This window comes from Sorex araneus, chromosome 1, assembly GCF_027595985.1.
Source record: "Sorex araneus isolate mSorAra2 chromosome 1, mSorAra2.pri, whole genome shotgun sequence".
NCBI lineage: Eukaryota > Metazoa > Chordata > Mammalia > Eulipotyphla > Soricidae > Sorex > Sorex araneus.
This window is the reverse complement of record NC_073302.1, coordinates 157995797-158001811: the sequence shown is the minus strand read 5'-3', so window position 1 is coordinate 158001811 and position 6015 is coordinate 157995797.

The window sequence follows — 6015 nt, the reverse complement described above, 5'->3', positions numbered from 1 at the left end:
CAAGACCCTGGAGGTTCTTGGGCTGGCAGCCCTCTGACTGGCTTCCCAGTCTACAGGGCCTGAGCTCAAGATGGAAAGACGGGTGGGGAAAATTGATCTGTTGCATTTGCTTCACCCCCCCCCCCCCACTTCCACCGTCCCTCCCTCCTCCCCCGCCAATTTCCCCTAAGGACTGGAGTGATAGCACAGCCGGTAGGGTGGTTGCCTTGCAGGCAGCCGACCCAGGTTCCATTCCTCCGTCCCTCTTGGAGAGCCAGGCAAGCTACTGAGAGTATCCTGCCTGCACGGCAGAGCCTGGCAAGCTACCCATGGTGTATTTGATATGCCAAAAACAGTAACAACAAGTCTCACAATGAAGACATTATTGGTGTCCGCTCAAGCAGATTGATGAACAACGGGATGACAATGCTACAGTGCTACAGTTTCCCCTAGAGGTAACTAGGCCCCCATATCTGGGTCCCTAGTAAGCTCTAGGGGCTGATCCCCTTACCCCCAAGCACCCTTATCCTGCTGACATGAGAGCAAGATATGTAAAGTGCCCTCTTCCGGGCTGCCTATCTCTCCACCTCTGGCTCAGGGACCAGGAGATAGTTCCCAACTTGCTTGGGGTCTGGATAGAAGAACAATACAATCACGTCTCTTTTCTAGATTATGGTTGCTAGACAATCTCCTTTTCTTTCCGCACCAGATTAATATACCATCACCCAGAAGGCCAAGCAGGCATATCAATGCTTAAAAATAGCTCTTTGGAACATCCACCACAAACCGGAAAGGTTGGCTGTAAATAGCAGTGACCCGCCAGGACTTTGGATGGCAGCCCGGCTGGTTCAGAGGGAGCTGCCGGGGCCTCTGGTGATTGTCACGTACCTACCCAGCTTCTAGGGTCAAGTGGACACCTCCAGCAGCTTCTTTTCTCTTCGTCTCTAGGACCCAGCCTTCCTTCTCCTAAGAGGGAGTGACCGAGCAGTGGATAGAATCCAGGAGGAAGCCCTCTCCTGACGTGGTTTTCTTCCAAAGTTTGCAAGTTCTTTTAAATGTGATCCAAAGCAAAAATAAGTATTTCCCCTTTGCAGGGAGTTAGTGACTGGGGAAGAGTTGTGAAGGGGTCTTCTGCATATGTGGGAGACTGGAAATATTCCTGATTTGGGAGTGGCTGTACCTGTATAAAACTTCCTCAAGGAGTACACTTGAAATCCACATTTTTTATTGGTTATATGTCAGTTAATATATGTGCTATCATTATGACCTAACTCATATGGAATAAAAATGCTTACAAAGCAATACTTAACACTTCTGTGTATGATATACTCAAATACATTAATGTTACTTTATTAAAACACTTATACACTGGGACCCACCAAAGAAACCATGCAATTCTGTAGGGAATAAGAGTTCCCTGTTTGGTTGCTAATCACCACAGTCATGGAAGTGTCCTCTGGCTGAACAGGCAGTAAACCCAAGGGGAGTGGGCAGACTCTCCAGATATAGGGGTCTGCATGTGGGGGAGGTTTATTTTTCCTGTAAACAGCGCGTCAGCACATATGCTATTTGAAGTCAATTTAAACACCAGGTAAAATTAACCCCACAATCCTGAAACAATCTAGATTTTAAGTATGAAAAACAATGAGGCTTTTTGTAGGACAAAGATTGTAAAGTTTGAAGAATACAGTTATAGGGAGATAGCATGAAGAGAGAGAGAGAGAGAGAGAAAGAGAGAGAGAGAGAGAGAGAGAGAGAGAGAGAGAGAGAGAGAGAGCGCATGGGGTAGGTGCATATGCTGCCTGAGCCCATGTGCTGCTTGTGCCCACGTGGCCGAGCACATGTGGTGCTCGAGCACATGTGTCGCGCACATCTCCCCCCTTGAGATGTGTACTTTCATGCTTTCGTGTCCAGTGCTAGGATGTGTGTAGAGCTCTCTCCACCCTTGGAGAAGCCCGTGTTCTTTCTTGAGCACGTTACTCCTACTGTTTTTTCTTTTCCATTTATCCCTTCCTCCTTCCCTCAGAAACCTCTAAATAAAATCTATTTACTTAAAAAAAAAAGAGAGAGAGAGCATGGGGTAAAGGTGCTTACTTTACAGGGTAATCCCTGGCATTGTGTGGCTCCTGATCGCTGCCTGGTCATCAAAAACTACATATACCAAAAGTAAAGTCAATTATGATAAATCCCTATTTCCCTCTTATTTCTTACTAATGGGCAATTATTCACTCCTACCCCCACAAACACATCTTATCTTAACCCCTCATTTTTTTTTATAGTGTATTTTGTGTCAGATCAGATAAGAAGCCAGGACACTATTGAGAAAAGAGGAAGCCACACTTTTGGGGGTTGTGGTGGCTAGTCACCTTCAAGCTGGTTGTGTGACAGAGCTAGCAAACTCAATAAGGAACTCATTCACAGCAGAAAGTACTGATTTCTGAATATTTTACAAACCTGTCATATGCCATGTGTTCCTTTCTCATTTCTGCTCACTCCTGTAAAGTGCAGGATCTATCCCTAGTGCAGCACATGAGAGGGTCCTACCATGGGTATGGGAACAGAAGTGAAATCTGTACCCACTACATCATACAAGGAAATCTCTAGTCCCAGGCTTATCGCACTCTTCTCCATTCTTGAATCTGGCTAGAGCCTGAATGTGCCAGGGCCTAGATTTGACCTTCAGATAAGGACAATGCTTTGGAGATGAGCACAGTGAGATGAACTGGGTTCCTGTAATACTACCAGCCTGTTTGCTCAGTTCAGAATCCGCCAGGGCAGCCGAGGGATGAGGTGAGATCTTGCCCTTTCTCCTGTCTGTTTTCTCCAGTGCTCAACAGTTGCAGCAAGGTTTCTTCAGTCAGAATATTAGGAAAACTCCATCTACTTGACAAGTGCTAATTCTCCTTCAAATTATCCTGCATAACAACAGCTCAATACAACCTCAGACTTAATACCTCATGTTAGATACAACAATTTCACAAATTATTTCCTATGGAAGTATTTTTTTTCATTCCATTAGCTATTTAATGGTAACAAGCAATATACAATAAATTATCGTGTGCCTGCTATGGGGGCAGACTTGAAGGGTGGTTGGGAAAATGAAGACGTGGTGGAGGGAATGTGACAGTGGTGATGGGATTGGTGTTGGAATATTGAAAGCCTGTAACAGATTTGTAAATCACAGTGTTTAAATAAAGTCAGAAAAAAAAATTAGCCCGCCAAACAATTGACTGCAGAGAGGGCAGGGCATTTTCCTTGCACCTGTCCAACCCTGGTTCAATTCCCAGTACTCCGTATTGTCCCTAAGCTCTGCCAGGAGTAACCCCCCAAGCACAGATTCAGGAGTAAAATCCTGAGTACTAAGCCGGGGGTGGCCCAAAACAAAATTAAAAAACAACAACAACAACAGCCAAATCAACCAATTGATTGCAGTGATCCTGGACACACAGAAAAGTCTTAGTTTACAAATGCAAAATTTCATCTCAGACTGTTCAGGAGCTCAGCCAGGGTCAAGATCCAGTGATGGCCAAATCAGGCCTTTCCCCCCCTGGCTTTTCTCAGTCCATATTCTGTTCAAGCTGAGAGTCACTAATGGGAGAATAGGACTCTTTGAGAGGTAGTGAGTTCTCTACGTCTGGAAATAACCAAACATGGGCTCTAGAAAGACAGAGGGTTGTCCTTATTACTTTCTTGAACTTCATGCAGTATTTTGCTGCTTTAGTATCTGCAACATTGCTTCTTCCAAACTTTTCCCACTCTGAACTTGAGAAGTCCAGGCAGAGTTGAAAGAGTCCATCACTATGAAGAAGACAAGGCAGAATGTGAAGTCAAATGAAGAAACTACTTTGAGGTCTGAGAATTCAAGAATGGTGAAGTTTGATCTGCATAACAGCATAACCCACATCTGCCCCAGCAAGTGGCAGGCCACAGCACAAAGCACTCCATCAGAACCAAAAGCTGGCAGGCTGGCAAAGAACCCAGGTATAGACAATCTGCTTCCCATAATAACAAAGGGTTTTTCCAGCTCTCTCTCACTTACACACACATATACATGGATGTATGCACTCATATGCACGCATGCACGTGCACGCACACACACACCAGCACAACACACACACAAACGCACACACATACACACAATAAAGAAATAGATAAATCCTGTGCAGCACAGAAACGAGAGTGGAATTTATATTACCTCACATCAGACAGCACTTTACAGTGTAATCCATTTTGCCCTCCTGACAGGTGTGAGGAAGACAGCACAGGAATTACTGTTCATGCCCCTTAGAGGAGAGGTGTAGGGAGCCATTTTACAAGCCCGGCTCTTATCCTCTAGTCAAGCGGAAGCTTACTTGGGATTCCTGTAACAAGGTCACCACTGCTGACCTTACTGATCTTATCAGTTCACCATTCATCTCTCACTAGCCAACACCCATGCCTGATCTGCATTTTACTATTGTTCCTATGGGGGTCCAAGCATGCATACCACCCCCTCCCACCAAGAGGTATAAATATTGTAACTGCTGTGAATAAACTCTCTCTCTCTCTCTTTCTCTCCTCCTCCTTCTGGCTCTGCGTCTGTTCATTCGGTGGCATCCCCTCCTTAGCTCCACGAAGGGTCCTCCCTGCGGGACAGGATGGGACCCCACAGAGAGGCATGTCAGTGAAGCTTAGAGAGGTTTTAGTACCAGTTTGGGGTTGCCCAGCATGGAGAAGTAGGCTCAGAGTAAGAGATCTAACCTAGACTTTTGTTTGTTTTCTTTTCCCAACTGCCTTTCTTGGAAGAAATCAAGTGAGACAGTGCCCACCGTTACTGAGTAGGAGTACTCTTCTTGAGCAGGCCCTGACATGTGCCATGGGCCTAATGTGAATGATACATGGTGTGACAGCTAACAGGGATGATTTCACAACCTCTCATGAGTTGACACCGACAACAAGACCGTTGTTTCTCCCTTTTGGCTCTGCCCTGTCCTAATTTCTAGGCACTAAAAGAGATAAAGAAATGATCCTCTGACTAGATTTCACGGACTCAAGTCTATAAGGATTATAAGGATTATTATAAGGATTCAGAGGGGCATCTGTAATCAACTCACTACTTAAACTTCCATAAACGATGTTACTCAAGTGGAAAGAAATTTTATTAATTTACTTCATTATTGTTTGGGAGCATCACCCCTGGTGATGCTCAAGGCTTACTCCTGCCTCTATTCTCAGGGATCACTCCTGGCAGGCTCAGGGGACCACATGGAGTGCCAGGGACTGAACCTAGGTCAGCTGTGTGCAGGGCAAATGCCTTACCCACCGAATTATCACTCTGCTCTAAGTCGTATTCATTTATTCCTTCTGTGGATGGATATTAACACAGATCTCTGTTAGATACAAATAATATGGTATCTTTGATCACATTTTCCACAGTGGTAAAAATAATTGGTTTTATAGGTTGGATCTACAAAATAAAAACTGACACTTAAAGAGAAAAAATGGGGCCTGGGGAGGGTAGAAATTAGAATCAAACAAAAAAGAAAAGTGAAACGAAATTTTTTTGTTTTAAAATAAAACTTTATTTTATTGGAAGTAATCTCTCTATTGCAATACTTTTTTCAGTTAAGAATTCAAAAATAACTCAATCATTCTTGCCCTTCATCTTGTCTCATATACTCCTGTGTGGATCCATAATCATACACACTTCAAAATAATAGATTTTTTCCTGTGAACTGGTCAGAATTTTTAGGTTTCATTTGTTTTTAAGTAGTATTTTGAGATATCCAAAATTAAACCAACAGTAATGGGACTTCACATAAGAACCACTTGAAATTATTGCAACACTAATTTAAAATTTCTTCTTTAAATTCCTTCCGAGAAACACTAAGGAAAAGTGAGTACAAACTATTTCATTCCTGAATCTGTTACTCTGGTGGCTTAAGTAAGAGATCTGTCCCTTTAGCAAAATAGGTTGTCTAAGTAATAACAAAAGGCATTTCCTAAAAGCCCCAAGATAATTTCATTGACAGTACAAAATGTGGGCATTCATCTGCA